At 39.7% G+C, this 15,754-nt stretch overlaps 1 protein-coding gene and 1 long non-coding RNA gene across 4 annotated transcripts in view; both read right to left on the bottom strand.

Moving 5' to 3' along the window:
* The window catches only part of LOC128875807 (glutamate receptor ionotropic, kainate 1-like), a 69,041-nt gene that overhangs the window by 36,914 nt on the left and 16,373 nt on the right, over positions 1-15,754 (bottom strand). The gene's annotated exons all lie outside the window — the stretch shown is intronic.
* On the bottom strand, positions 12,938-13,557 carry LOC128875821 (uncharacterized). The gene is made up of 3 exons (XR_008456890.1): positions 13,428-13,557; positions 13,234-13,350; positions 12,938-13,156 (listed from the first exon to the last, which is right to left on the bottom strand). It is a non-coding gene; the product is annotated as an uncharacterized LOC128875821 (long non-coding RNA).

Raw genomic sequence — 15,754 nt, 5'->3', positions numbered from 1 at the left:
AGTCTGTATAAACGCTTTCACGATTCACTCGCGACACTATACTAAATACTGCAATTTTTTCAAATGGCTACACTGGAACTTTTATTTTAATTCGCTGCTGTGATTATTAACCGTCATACAAGGACTCACGAGTAAAAAAAAAATAAACGTGGTAAAAGTATAGGTTACTTCTTTGAATCGCCAATACATCTTACGTTCTTGAATTGCTGTAAATTTTGTAATAATTTAAGTTCTTTGATGTTCAACTCCCAATGAATATTTCCTTTGTATTCGTAGATTTTCAACTTTATCTATAGGGCCCCCTAAAAGTGCACAACTATGTACGAAAATTTCTCAAACAAGCAAACATAAGATCACACTATTTTAGTTTCATGTCCCCTCAATGATTTCATTCGCTTCACTCGTTTCACTAATGTCATTCGAGTAATGCGCTAATAGTGGAGAGCAAAAGTGGCACGAATTTGAATACACGAGTTGGCGAGGGAGCCACGCCGCGTAATGTACATAATTCTAATCGGTCATTGCCGCGAGGTTTGTTTAATTTAACTCGATCAAATAACAGGGAAGTTTGTGTTTCCGTGCGACGCCAGCCGAAGTGAACGTTCGTTCGTACGTAGCCGATAGTACTTTCCGCCAGATGGAAAATCAGGCAAACAACGGAGACTCGAATGTGCGCGTTATTACTCCACACGTTTCTCTTGTACTCCCATTTCGACGCGCACTTCATAACTGTCGCGTAATTGTTTGGGCGCAGAAATTATGAAAATTTGCGCCATTGTCCCTGTGGGCCATTATAAATTTGACCCAGATACCTCGAAGCTCCGGGAAACTCTAGATCTGATAATATCGATTATCGAACTATTGTCATTTTTAGTTGGAAACTCTTTCTTGTATGCATGTTTGACAAAAATTGTTCCACTTTGCTTTATGTTCGAGTAACAGCGTTTTCTCTCTGCATTGCAATAGTTTTCATTTCAGACTGAGATTGTGTACGATTGCTTGACTCAGTTTTTAACAATGGAAACTCTTTACATATGATTTCTTGCACATAAATAATTTTGAATTTTATTGAATTTTTCCTTGTTGATCTCGAGAGTAATCTCCAAGCCGTGTCAGTAGTGCCTACATAAATTGCACCACAAGTTTAAAGTACAACATTAGTATTGCTAATGAATTATTTAACTTCAACGTAAACAGTATCGTCTACCTTGTTATGCATTCAAAATATGATTTTAATTCAAGAATACCAAGATGAAACTAATCAGTGTATCACATAGTCAACAAATGATACTTAACACATTCGTGACCGCTGACGTGAATTCACGTCACTTCAAATTCTATTCCTGGTTATGACAAAATTATGATACACTTTTCATTGTATACACTACATATTTGCAACATTGATATTTAAAAAAATATTTAGTAATTTTTATCCTCGCCCTAACGATACAAATTTGCGATGTCCAGTTTCAGGATTTTATTAATTTCGTCAGTGCTCGGTATTAGAAACGTAAAATATCTGCCCGTCGCGAATCCGTTAAAAACAGAGATTCAATTTCTTTGTCCACCATTGATAACCACAGTTCACCTATCGAACGAATCGCGATTAACTCGCTAAATCGTATTTATTTCACAAGCAGCTGTAACAATGGCTCGCTTAATTAGATCCATGGCGCATAATTGCTTTGTCACGGTCGTCGTATGCGAACGAGTTGGTCCGTTATCCGGCCAACGACCGTTCCTTCTTCCAACCCCCTTTGAACTCTCATCCCCCGTTCCGCTAAGTCCGTATCCGGGCGCAGATTACCGAGTTTCCAAGTCGACGTATCCACCGTCCGTAAGGAACTGTGTAATCGAAACTGAGGCAAGTTGACGCGAGAAGAAAGGATCGATCGCTGGCGGGCTTGACGAAGATCGAGCCCTTTCTATGCGAGATGAGGAACGACGAGACGCAGGGTTGAATAGATAACGCAGTGGGGCGACCTGAGACGCCGAGGGATCTCCGACAGAAGTATGTTTGTCTTGTAACGACGAAAGAAATTGTCCACTTTGCTGGAAGACGTAAAGTCGGTCAGATTTCAGGGCAGTGACCTTTTCTAGGTATTGTTTATTTTATTCACCGTGATTCGCTGCGTAGAATATGGTACAGTGTTTTATTTTAAGATTGAAAATCTTTTTATTTTCGAACAGCCGAAATTCATAACAGATTAAATATGTCCCGTTACACATGTGTTTGCAGCTTGTCGTGACATATTTTTCTATATTTTAATATCTATTGATTGGAACAATTAAAACTTAATCAGACATAATTAAACATTTATGATACATACAGTATCATTCAGTGTTCGATTAAATATTAATTCCAATTTCGGTTCAGAATAAGTATTCATTCGAGACATTAATCACGAGAAATTTGTCAATATTTTAATATCTCTTGATTAAACCAACTGAATATTAATATCTGGCAATAGTTAAATTAATTATTAACAAGACTTATTATTTAAACTATGATGGGGAATATGATTTTGCTGTGATTCCTTCTATCTCCGGGTCTCCAGTCGCAGCAACCTCCACGTGGTGAGACCTGGTAATCGGTATTATTCGTGACGAACAATCCTTCGTCGCGAATAATATCGAGCTAATGGCTGCGAACTTGTAAAGTGTAAAGTGTAAAGTGTAAAATGAAAAAAAAAATGATTTGCTCCCCGAAAATTCATCTCCATATCCAAAACCAGGTTTGTTTAGACGTCACTTTTCTGACGGATCCCTTTTCGTAATTGAGATACGTGACACTGTCAGTTTTAATCAAAACAGACACGTGTATCGTTACATCGGCGCAAATGAAAAGTTATGACGACGCAGAATTACTCGAAAAATCGCCGAAACCGGGAGAAATATTGCGAGCATCGGGGTTTATCGAAAATCATTTCCAGAAAAGTGAATTGTTTCGCGTGAATATCGACGCGAACCGCGAATAATATATGGCTTGGCACTTGTTGCGTGAAAAAGTCACTTAATAAAAACGTGGGCGGACATTATCGCGCCGTTGAGACAAATTTTCTTGAAACGAAGACATATGGAATATATCGGACTTCGTGGTCTGCATTCGAGCATCGATGGTCGAGAAGAATGACTGGCAGGTGGATGTTTGAGGATCGGGGTAATTGAAATTGATTTAATACGATCTGTCATCGTTAAGGGACGCTTCGTTAATTTTCGATGGCCAGGAACTGAAAGGATTGTGAAACGAGAATTGAATGAAACGAAAACTTTGGAATCTATTGTAAGGCTGCTGATTTTTGTAGTATTTGGGATTAGTATTGATCCATTCATTATGCGAGGAAATTTATTTCTTTTTTGTCCTGTGTGTTGTGAATTAACCAAAATATTTAGAAGAAGCTTTTAAACGATGCAAAATTAAAATCTATACCGAATGGATTTATGTAACTGACAACGGTTTAAACAAAGTGCTCGTCTACTATACTGAGGGTTAAAGGAAAGAAACATAGTAAAAGCTGGCAAAAGAAACCTCTCTATTCCTATTAAAATATATCTAAATAATTAAAAATGTAGGAGAACGAATCCAAAGGGAAAAAGATTGATCCATCCCCTACGCCAACAAACCTAAACGCGTACATATCGAGTGGTGTAAAAATTTCAACCCTCGAATAATTATTATTTCCGTTTCCCTCGCGCGGTAGTCGGTTGACGGCAAACAGAATTTGCATAATGCTGTTAATAGTGGTGGATAATAGGCCACGACGACTGAAAGGGTTGAACGAGGCAACGAGGTGAAACTACCCCAAAGTGTTGGGTGCGGCATTAAGCCGAGGCTGCGTTGCTAAAGGGCCACTTTAAAGTCTTACCGGCGTTAAAGTCACCTTTCACAAGATTCCCGGGGCCGCAAAATGAAAAACAAAATAAAGCGCGGCCCAGGCTCGCGTCCCGATCGTCGAATCGATAGCGCGCAATCGACTGGAACCTTCCGGCGCTGTTCATGAATGGAAAGAAGGTACCCGAGAGCACTGGCTTGTATAACTCGGCGGATACTGTGCACTCATTTTGTAGATTGAATCCGTCTTGGCCACCCGACCAGATTAAATGCAGAGATGTCTTCGTTTAACGTTCAAGTGGCACCGAAACCCACCTAATTTGCATTTATTGGCGGCCATGACGTTAATTGATAATAACTATCGATCTAATTTGGGAAGAGTTCGCAATTTAAAAGGAAACTCTATACCTTGGAAACTTTAGGATTTTTAACTCAAGGGATTAAGTAATAAAGTACATTTTATATACATTATGAGTATTTTTTGTGCGTCTCTGTTATATTGTACACTATAATTGCATAAAATCTGCAGACGTTAGAATAATATTCAGGTAGTTATTATTTGAAACAGCCCGAATGAGCTGCATTTGCTTACAACTTCGTTAAAATTGAACGATACTCGAGCTGGTCCACGAGTGACCTAGTAATCCGACACGGATCGACCGTGTATATCTTGAATCTTTAATGAAAACTGGAGGAGCTAGAATTCTAGGGGCGTCCGTTTGCGAAAATTTCTCGTGAATTTTTACGACGGTCCTTTGAAGGGAACTTCCATTCTCCGAGCGGTGGAAACTTTCCCGTAACAATAATGCCCCGCGATGGGAACTTCGAAACGCCGTGGAACGAAACAGCCCGCGTCGAAACGTCCTTCTCGCGAGATGAAGAAAAATTGACCTAATCTCCGTAACCTTGTGTATCTCATTAGCGAAACGCCATGAACGAGGGGGATGCACGTGAAAAGTCGCGCTATCCGCGAAAAAGAGGGGAACGGGACCGACGTTACATTTAGCATGAACTTTTAAAGCGGTCGTAATCTTGATTATTATTGCGCTTGCAAGGAACACCTTCAGCTGCGTGCGAGCCAGACTGTTCCAGGAAAGAACGAGCTATGAAAAATCGAGCAAGTTTGTTCTCGGCTTGTTCGTTGGAAACTTGAAACGAATGGTGGGTGTAAGATGGATGCACGCGAAATAAAGTGAATTACGCAAATTGGATACATATATTGGGTTGTCTAAAAAGTCCATGTCGATATTTATTAGGTGGTGAAGTCTGAATATATCGGAATGCTGGAAAACAAATAACATGTATACATCCTTAAAAGGTGGAAGGGTTGTGGAGGAAAATATAATTCAATAAGTATATGTATATCAGAATTCAAATGTGCCTTTGAATTTTTCTTAAACATTGGCACGAACTTTCTGAACAACCCAATACTCTCGATCAACCCTTGAATAAAACAAATATATCTACCAGTTTGCTTCTTGGCGTTAATTGAGCTTAAAAAGATACTACAGTTTACTCATACTCCGAGAGAAACTTGTGTTCGAACAGCTCGTTTAGCAGTCTGAGCTACAGTTGTACAAGATCATTTATAAATCAAATTTATAGACCTTATTTCACGCGAGTTAGCACTACGTTTGGGCAATATTTCTGCGCCAATCCGACATTCTCGAGCTAAAAAATTCCACGAAGCACGAAATACTCATACTTTACTTCTCTTCGGTTCAGTCGCCCTCCGTACAATCGTGACCCTAATCTAAGAATCAATTGGAATAAATTAATTCGTCTTTTCTGAGACTTTCCATCACGATTTTATCAGGACCTTTCTCCTATGTAGGGATACGCAATGAAACCATTGTAGAAATACCTCGAAACGAAATGTATACTTTTCTCGCGAATGAAAATTGCTTCTCTGGATCGCTTAATGAGGACGTTTCTTTGATTGGCGAGATTTAAATCAGGAATCGGGAAAGAAATACTAGCGAGTCTTGGTTCAGATATTACGTTTAACTCCTTGACACGAACAGAGAGATCTCTTGTAGACCTCCTTTGGTTCTCCATGACGAAAGGAGTCCCGCGAACATAATAAATCAACGAAGCTAATTGGACCTCCAGCGAGAAGCAACAAGGATCCTTTCTTTAATTCCGTGTTACTGAACTTAGCGCTCTGCGATGCAAAGGAGGCAGCTAAGGACTAAAAGGAATCGTGTAACGTCGTTTAGTTAGCAACAAAGCAAACTCTCTCTCTCTCTCTCTCTCTCTCTCTCTCTCTCTCTCTCTCTCTCGACATAACTGGGTCTCGTCCAAAAATAAAATTCAATTTCCAGACAGTCAACCAGGGTTACTCAATAAATATATAAAATGTCGAACCTTTGGTGCAACATTTGCACCGATGAAGAAATGTTTATTGTGTTTAATTCGTCTTCGAATAATCGTGCAATCCCAGCCCTATCGCGGACATTTCATACCTCGGACGCGAAATAAGCCTGATTTTTCGTTCCGTCGTGCCTTGCTCTTTCGTTCCACCTGATTCTTCACTTTCATCGATCCCATCCAATCCAACTGTTCGCAGCGTCGAGCAAACGAATCGATGAATAGGGTCGAGAGGAAGAAACGATTGGTCGAGGGATAATGAATATACTCGACCGGCATTTATTCGAAGACTCGTCTATCCAGCAGCCGTTTCGATTATTCTTTCGCCTCGGTATTCTTTCCTGACTCGAAACAAAAACGATCTGATCAGGGATGATTATATCTTAGTTAAACATTAAACAAGAAATTAAAATGAAATAACTCACTGGACATGGTTTGGATATTTTATTGCGATACGCGACATAGATTAGTACCATACTTATTAAATGTCACAAGACAGCAGAGAGGTCTAAACATCTAAACGTTTACGTCCTGAAATAGTGTATCATTTCAAGTTAAATTTCGCGGCTCGTTGAAATATTCAAATGCTTCTTTGCAGCACTGAATCATAAGAGACGTCGCCGTGGCGCAAAGGAATTTTCCAAAGCGACGAGTCACGTTTCCACGGTTCACCGCGTAGTTGTTTCAACTCCACGAAGAAAAAAAAACCACCCATCCCGTCCATGGGGGAGGGGGGCGGGGGTTCTTCCATGTGTCTAACGGATTTTAATGTTTCCTCGAAAAGTCCTCGGACGGTGCTCCGGGCATTTTTACGCCGCTCGAAAATGGAAGAGGGAATACGTTTTTAAACGAGTTTTTCGTCGGATCCGTTTAATTTCATTCGCTGAAAAAACCCAACTTTCGCTCGCCTCCGGATTCTTCTTTTCCCTTGGTGTCGCTCTTAGCGACTCGTTTGACTAGCGTCGCGTTCACGACGAAGCTTGGAACCGCTAGAAAATATTCCCTTTCAGCATCCGTTCGTTCAAACTTTCGCGTCCGCGCGCTGCGGGAATCGATATACATATACTGGGACTCGGACTTCCGAGGCTCGATGCTATCGCGGCAAATCATTTTCGCTGGTTCTAGATTTATGTGGACCGATCGCGAAGCTGCGTCCACGGCGTTTGGACTTTTAACGATGGTGCTGCTTCAAGCAAAAGTTCTCTGGCATTGGGTGTAGAATTTATTGCTGTAGAAAATTTGGAGTCGTTTTTTTAAATAGCATTGGATACTCGATTTTTCAAATTCACATACTTTCTTAAAATATTAATTCTATATTCAATTATTTAATAGTTTAATGGAAGAAATGCTTCGAGGAAAAAGATGCTTGTAATAAATAGGAGAAACCTCTTAAGAAATTCTTTTTTTATTAAAAGCTGCACAGAAGAACAGTGTCAACAGCTCGCTAACACGTTTTGACTTATATACATTTGTGATTGCACTTATTGTACTTTTAGCGTTAAATCATAGTATTGCCACTCGAATGAAAAACTTTAAATATAAAATAGTAAAGCTAAGCCATAGGTGGGATAGATTTTAACCCACCTAACTTCAAAGAGTTTAATGTGATCATATATATTTTTTTGTATTGTATTAAAATTTCTTCCGTCCTCAACAGGAGTGAATATAATTTTGATTTGCTCAAAACTCCTCTCTCTATTTAATTGGAACGAACCGAGTTTTTATTCTATTCAGGATTCGAATTGGTCTTGAATGGACACGGTTCCCAGCGATGGGTTACTGCGCGTCCATCAATTTTTCGTCTCTGATACGGGAATCACCTGCGTACCGCGCACCGCGATACTCTAAAGGAAGAATAGAGGATTGCGCTATGAGGAACTGGTTTAATTAAACTTATAACTATTATCCAGAAAGTCGAGCTCAGCCGTGTTATTATCGGGCTGGCAATAGAGTGACACAAAGGGAGCAAAGAGCGGCGTGGATATAAGACGAAACGGGGAACTTCCGTATCTGCTTCAACGATAATATCGGCGAAGAAATTATAATGAAAAGGAATAAAAGAACACGTAACAATATTACTTTTTCGACGTTGCAGAATTTCTTTTTCGCGCGGCTTGCTGCGTTTTTCATAAGATCAAACAAAAAAGAAAAGAAACTGTATGTTTGACCTGTTCAAAGGAAGCGTAATTAATTTTCCGCGGGGGCTTCGTTATTAAAAATTTTGAGAATACCTTCTCTCCCGCGCTCGCCGCCGCTCGGTTCACGTTAAATATTTGTACACGCATAATTAGCGAGGTTGCAAAAATAAATTATTTCGTTTAATATTTCTCCCAAAAACGAGGTGTGATGATTGGTAACCGAGAGGAAAAAAGAAGGCTGTAATAAATGAAGAACTTTGATCAGGAACGAAGACTCGAATATTCAGAACACAATGAGAACGTTTTCATTTTACAGGGTGATTTTATTATTCGCAAATCTGCTCGAAAAAAATTTGAGCAAACCTGGCTAGGAAGTTTGCTTTATTTATTCGTTCTATGTGTTTCAGTTATATCTGCTTTTTATGCGGAAAGTTTGATTGGTCTAACTTCAGTCATGATATTTTAATATCAAATATAATTATTATTATTGTCGAAACAAATGTTCGACGAGAAGTAACTTCAAACCGAATTTTTTTTCGCACAGTGGACGATCAGGTTACATCATTACAAGTGTAATTAAATTAAACGTTTCTCGTTACATGATTGTACACCGGTAAAACGCACACGGTTCCTGCACAATGGAGGAGACTGCACCGAAAATACTCCCGTTGGCTGGCGTACGGTGTGAATAGTCGGTGATTGGGCTAATCATTATCCTTCATTAGGAGCGGCACGATCAACTCCTGTCGGTGGAATATCTGTATTACCCCTAAATTATTCCACGGAGTAATTACGATTCCCAAGGAGGACGGAAGCGAACTAAACTGTTATTAGGAACTTCGGTCTCTGTAGGTTAGTTGGCTTTGCAATTTGATATTTTCGTACATCGGTATTCCAGACGAATCGCTTTCGAACGGTCATACTATCTCTGGAATATTGAGATCAAAATTTAGAATCTTCTGGAGGTGTTGGAATACGAGTTCTGATCTCATACTTTTTGTTGTAAGTATCAAAGAACATCTTCGTTAAGAATTTTCACATTGAAAGCTGGAATTTATTGGGTGTATTTGCCCATATTATATAGTTTATGAATAGTTTACTAAGAATGTACTAAGAAAATGTTTCACCGAGTCATTTTTAACCTATTATAAACTTCTTTCCCTGTGGTTTCCAGAAAAAAAAAACTTTTCCATCGAATTTCAAATGGTTCAAAGGTGACCATAAAGTGTCCGGTAAAACATTTCCACGATGAGAAACATTAACAAGTTGCGTGATCTAAAGGACGCCATCGTTAAAAATGTTGACATTTCGAAACACACTTTCGCAATTCACACGAGCACTCTGACCGCTGTTCCACTGTAATAATTCCAGAAGTGCGGCATAATTAAAGTAAAATCAGAACAATTAAATTCGCAAGTTTGACAGGCCCGACAAGCGGCGGTCTTCAATTACCAAGCAACTGTGCTTAATTAAAAATTTTAACAATCGCTTCCTCCACCCCATACACCGACAACCGTGAAAGTTAAACAAAACAGTCGGAATGTTTCTGGTTCTCTTGGATTTATTAGTCCGCGTATGGCGCGCAGAGTTTGTGGGATTACAGTGCACGGAGAACTAAATTGTTTTCTGTGTGTAAGAATTACCAGGAATGATGGAAACCGGTTCGGTGGCGTCCACCATAGCATCCCCTTGCCGGGGAGCCACTATTTTCTTCACCTTGGACCACAGATCATTTCCCGCAACAGCAGCATCCGTCAACGATGCCAGCACCATCCCGGCTATTCCCACATTCACCGCAACGATACATCACACCTTTATATCTGAATATCGATCGAACACCCTCCAGCTCCTTCTATCCGTCCCTCTAACCCTCTTCTGCTCTCTGTCGTCGGTGTCGCGATGACTTTATTTTGGGTAAGCAAAGTACCGCCGTTTTTGGAGGCGAGATGCTGTCATTTTATGGGAGTATTCTTTGAATTTAAGGGGGATGATTAATTATTTTAGACGAAGAGAAAATATAGGGGGAGGGTTGTCAAATAATGATGAAATAAATAGAGTAGGGTAGAAGGACTAATTAAAAGTAGAGTAAATATTGTAACACGATGAAGGGAAATGAAAATAAAAGAAGTTGCCCAGTGCAACAAAGGCCTTAAATGAAAATAAAGCAGAGTTGCAGAAGGACGTCAAATAAAAATAGATGAAGTAGAGTTTCAAGAGAGGTGTAAAATGAGAATAAAACAGAGTAATTTATAAGCGTTTAGTAAGAATGAAGTAAATATACTCGAACAATGACATTAAATAAAGATGGAATAAACAGATTTCTATGGTAAAAAAAGTGGCACTGAAATAAAATAGTGACGCACAGACATGAAATAATTATACTAGTATGGGGACACGAAATAAAATTAAATGGAGTAGATCTAAGCTAGCGAATAAAAAGGAAATTAAATATATAGACCAGTACAGAGGCCCTAGATAAATTAAAATAAGTGCAAAGTGCTTTAAATAAGTATAATTGTACCATAGACGTTAACAAAAAATAAAGCCAGAGCTCAAGGTATCTACTGTAGTAGAATGCAGCCTAAAGGCTCGAGTCTGCACAAAGAGGAAGCTATTTCTGTGGGGCTAGAAAGGGGTGGACATCCGGAAACACCATTTGTCACAATCTAACCCCTGGTAGCACAAAGTGACCCCCTGATGACGGTAGCACAAAAGTCGTTTCCTCGGAGGTTCGGGTCGATCGAGGGACAACTTCTAATAACGTTATCAGAAGTTCCCTGCGGGTCGAAGGAGGGAATGGTTTTTCTACGGGGAAACGGCGATGAAAAGGCGTCTCCCGGTCCCGTTCCCGGTGAATGGACGCGCACGCATGCCCGATCCTGTTACGCGTCTGAAAGGGATGTAATCACTTACTCGGAGGAGGGCATTTTCGCGATGGCATGCCGCGATTGAAAAGAGTAGCGTGTTCCGGGAGGGGGTGGGCAAAGGAAGTCGTTACCTGTTCCGTTACCCCACTCTTCCGGTCGTAGGAAGCCGCGAAGCTGCTCGAGCGTAGAAAATCGACGATCCCCTGTGGACGTCTGACCCCGTATCGTTACTAAACAACTTTACTATCGCGGCTGTTGTCGTGAAATCTGTTCTGCTGCAGGTTTGATGAACGACAGCTCGAAGCCCGTATGGCTGTTCAACGACCATTTGGAAAGATACTCTGCACGAGCTCAGCTTGAGAACAGAAGTGTTATAGCGCTAGTAATCATTTTTACGATAAGGTGTATCACCTTTCGATAAGATTTGTCGGACGACGTTGCCTCTGTTGGGTAACGGGACGCACGAGTCGTTACACGTATCGTTGGTGATGGCTCTGAGACGTGTTCCGATAGTATCGATACATCGACCTTTGAAATTGATATTCTCGTGTCAAATCGTTATATGAAATTTCTTGAAATTGTTTGAGATTTATTCATATAATATTTGGCGCAACAGTAATGATACTAATAATTTTATTGAAATGTGTATTATTTAAACTTGTTACGGAAATAATAGCAATACACCACGAATGTCTAAAGCTTGTGACATTCCTCAATTTACACCTATACTGCACACATGCGAAAATACACAAAAGTAATCTCCTACCACAAACCTTCCCTTCCTTTTTCTTTGATTCTAATACATACAGTGTTTCGATATTACTATCGGAGATACTATTGAAAACCGTAACACCGAAATTTAATCTTGCGATACATTGCCACTATCTATAAAATATCACCATCGCAATTTTCATTCCATTTCATCAAGTTAAACAATATCATCCTTTGCGTATAACATTTTCTAAACTAATCCGTCTCCTTTGTTTCGAACCTACAATTGTTTGAAGAGTGCTACTATATAGTACCTCGGATTTTGCAACAAAATCGTTTCGCAAACGTTCGACGGAGTTTACAGCTCGGTAAATAAAACTGTCCGATGGAACAGAGAATGCGAAACACAGAATTTTATACTCGTGACATGTCGTACGCGAATATGATCCTTATTTACTGTCGCGACGGGGCTGGGTAACGTTGGAAATTTCAGCGAATCGCCCGCGAGGGTTGCTTAAACCCTTCGAATGACCAGGAATTCTCGTGAACAACAACGGCTTTGCTGGGAAGGGCGAGTCGCGTGCTGCCCCCTCCGACAAGAGCTCGTAAAATCGTGGAAACAGGCCTTCAATGGACGTTTATGTGTCTCATTCAGTTGTAGTTTACCGTCCTTTATGCGTGCCATTGTTTGAATGTCTGGATTATATCCGACACTATTCGCTAACAGTCTAGAATAATGGTGAAATTATTTCAGACGTAAAAGCAGTCGCAATCCATTATTTAAATACGTACTAGATACAACTGGTGCTTCTACTGGTTGCTTTATTCGAGATACAAATTACTGTCAGGTTCATTCTCATGTTTATATGATTTGTTATTAATGATGTAAACTCGAAATTATTTGGAAGAGGTAATTTAAATAAATTTATTGCTCCTTTAGGTATTATTCGACCCCCATTTTGCCTAACTATAATTTTATTGATATTCTTTCATGTAAGTTCATACACTCTTGTGTCATTTTCATTTTTGTTATATACATTTGTGTGATGCACGATATTTCTGTTTCATTCTTTCATTACACATAACAAGAAAAGAAACGATTTGTTGATATTACTCAGCAAACAAATCATTTTAAGTATATATAAATAATACCCCTCTTCATTAGTCGAACGAAGATAGGCTTAAAACGTAACATATTCCTCGTTAAAATTACCTTTCTTTTGGAGTGCATACATAAACTGGAATTGTAAAATAAATTGTTACTAAGGTGCATACATGTCTGGGGAATATATCATTATTGGTACCGAAGTCATACCAGTGGGCGGTGTATCAATGAACAGGATTCGACTTCGCGCAGTAGAATGGTCCGTTTATAGTCAGCCATAGGGAATCCTCACTCGACGGAGCAAGGAGCTGAAACGGTTGCACGAATCTGCGCCCCCGAGCACGAACTATTTATCTTGGCGTCGTATTACGGTTAAAGAGTTGAAAAATGTGCAAATTAATTACCTAATCAACCGGGGATCATGCAAATGATAATTTAAGGGGACGCAGCGTCAAACATGTTCGGGTCGCTGTCGTAATTTTAAGGAGACAGTGATGAATGGCTGGATAACTTTTCATTATCTTCCATCGCTACGCATCTGTCAAAATGTAATTATCTGTGACACGTTTATTACAATTAAAATAATTCTAGGAGGCTGAGTTCAAAGATTACAAATTCTACGCAGGTCTAAAATTAAAAAGGTTGGTGCATGGAATGCCGCGCGTTATGTAACTTCTTAGACACAGTCGTCAAATTTTATTCATTCTTTCCAAATATTAAGAACGAGATGCAAGGGATTACGAGTGATAAAATTTCAGAATTGTGTCTAAGCATTTGCACTTCTAACGCGCGGTATTCCACGCACCCACTTTTTATATTTAAAGATCTTATTACAAGTTCGCAGCCATTAGCTCGCTATTACTTCGTTCGAACAATCGTTCGTCGCGAGTAATACTGATTACCAGGTCTCACCACGTGGAGGTTGCTGCGAGTGGAGGAAAAAGAAAAAGTGGATGCGTGGAATGCCGCGTGTCAGAAGTGTAACTGCTTACAATAGACACGATGCTGAAATTTGATTAATTCTTTCCATGTATTTGGAAGATGATGCAAGAGGAGGTCGAACGCTTTGGACAAACGTTTCAGGCGCACCAAAGCATGTATTTCGCGGAATTTTCCAGCAAGGGCTACTCAACCGGGTATCCAGTCTGCGTCCCATTCGCGTCCATGGGTATAGGTAGGAATGTGTGCAGCCGGTGTGTACATATCATGGTAAATGCAGGCACTGCATACGCTGGAACAGACCTCTTATGAAACCCATCCGTTCCTCTCTAAATATTTGGGCATTTTCATAAGGGGAGTTTCTGCTAAGCCGGGGCTATGACAAACGCGTACTTCTTCGGTAACCCGCGGCTAGGTACGTGACTTGGTGAGAGCAGTCGTGTAATACGGCACTAAAGTGCTGCCAAACACTGCCGGTGTTCCTCGACTGGTGTATAGCCAACGTCGAGATACATGCAATTTACGCTCCACGGCGCTATCGGACGCGTTCCGTCTGACGAATTACCTCGATTCGACGTAAAAGGACGGAATATTTTCCGTCGGGGATGAATATGGTACTCTGACAGGCCTGTGCTGCTTCCTAAAATACTTTATGCAAGGCGAGTTTTACTATCGTGAAAGCAGATGATTGTAAAGGGGCGTTAGGGCAGCTGCATGATTTTTGATTAAACACAAACTTCATTGAAATCGGTATGCACGAGTTTGACAGTTCAAAATCTCAACATATTATAATTTTCACAATTATTGAAGTGCACATTATTTACGAAAATGTATATACATATGCAAAATTTCTTAGTTAATTACTCTTGTTTTATATTCACTCGAACGATTGCACCTGTATTGTTATTAATAACTCTGAATTATCAAGTTAACGAAAACTTGTACGTTCAATTTATTCCGCGCATTATTTTGTTCCGCTACTTTTAGAATGAAATAATGTACACTCCTAGTTTTCAGACTAAAATGAACCAAATTTAATTTATTTACATAACCCATGCTATCTTCCAAGAACAAACAAAATGTTTCTTTCGCGCTTCCGAATAATACCTAAATAAAAAAATCAATACCAGGCTGAAAGTGAGGCTTCATTAGTTTCATGGTGCATCTGTCCTCCCACTGGATACCATCGCGGATATTCATTTCTTTTCTGTCGGGCTGGCTTCAGGAGACGCGTGCTCGCGCGCACCGCTGGGAATAGTTATTGTAAAAGTGTATTCGTATCTCGTCGTTGCCGAGCGCAAAAAGTAAGTCGCATTGTTTCTTCACCGTCGGAGAACGTTGACTCGTGTTTCCTCCTGGGTTTTGTTTTATTAACATCCGTGCCCAGTAACACGGGGGATGCTTGATTTGCGACATTCTTATACTCCATTTTACGATGGAAATTCATTCTGCGCGTATTAACCGGTCCGTAGTATTTTTATCCACGACCGCGCTGTACTATTTGTTCGATTCAATCGTTTTCTCGTTTTGTAATTTTTCCGCTGGAGAATTTAATTGGATTTTATTGGATATTTTATCTTTCACTGTATTAATGAGACATAAATAAAACATGTTTGCTGAAAATATATTGTGGATATCGCGTGTTCGAGTTCCTTGGTATTCAATTTTTTGGGCGGTAAATAAAATATGTTCCATATATATCGTATGTTATTTGGATTTCGATTCGTGTTATTATTTGGAGTTTAATAAATGTAATGGATGCGTATTTTATTAAACGTGATAAATGTGAAAT

Source organism: Hylaeus volcanicus, chromosome 1 (assembly GCF_026283585.1).
Source record: "Hylaeus volcanicus isolate JK05 chromosome 1, UHH_iyHylVolc1.0_haploid, whole genome shotgun sequence".
Lineage (NCBI taxonomy): Eukaryota > Metazoa > Arthropoda > Insecta > Hymenoptera > Colletidae > Hylaeus > Hylaeus volcanicus.
The sequence above is the reverse complement of the archived record's forward strand: the minus strand, read 5'-3'. Positions and strand labels throughout refer to the sequence as shown.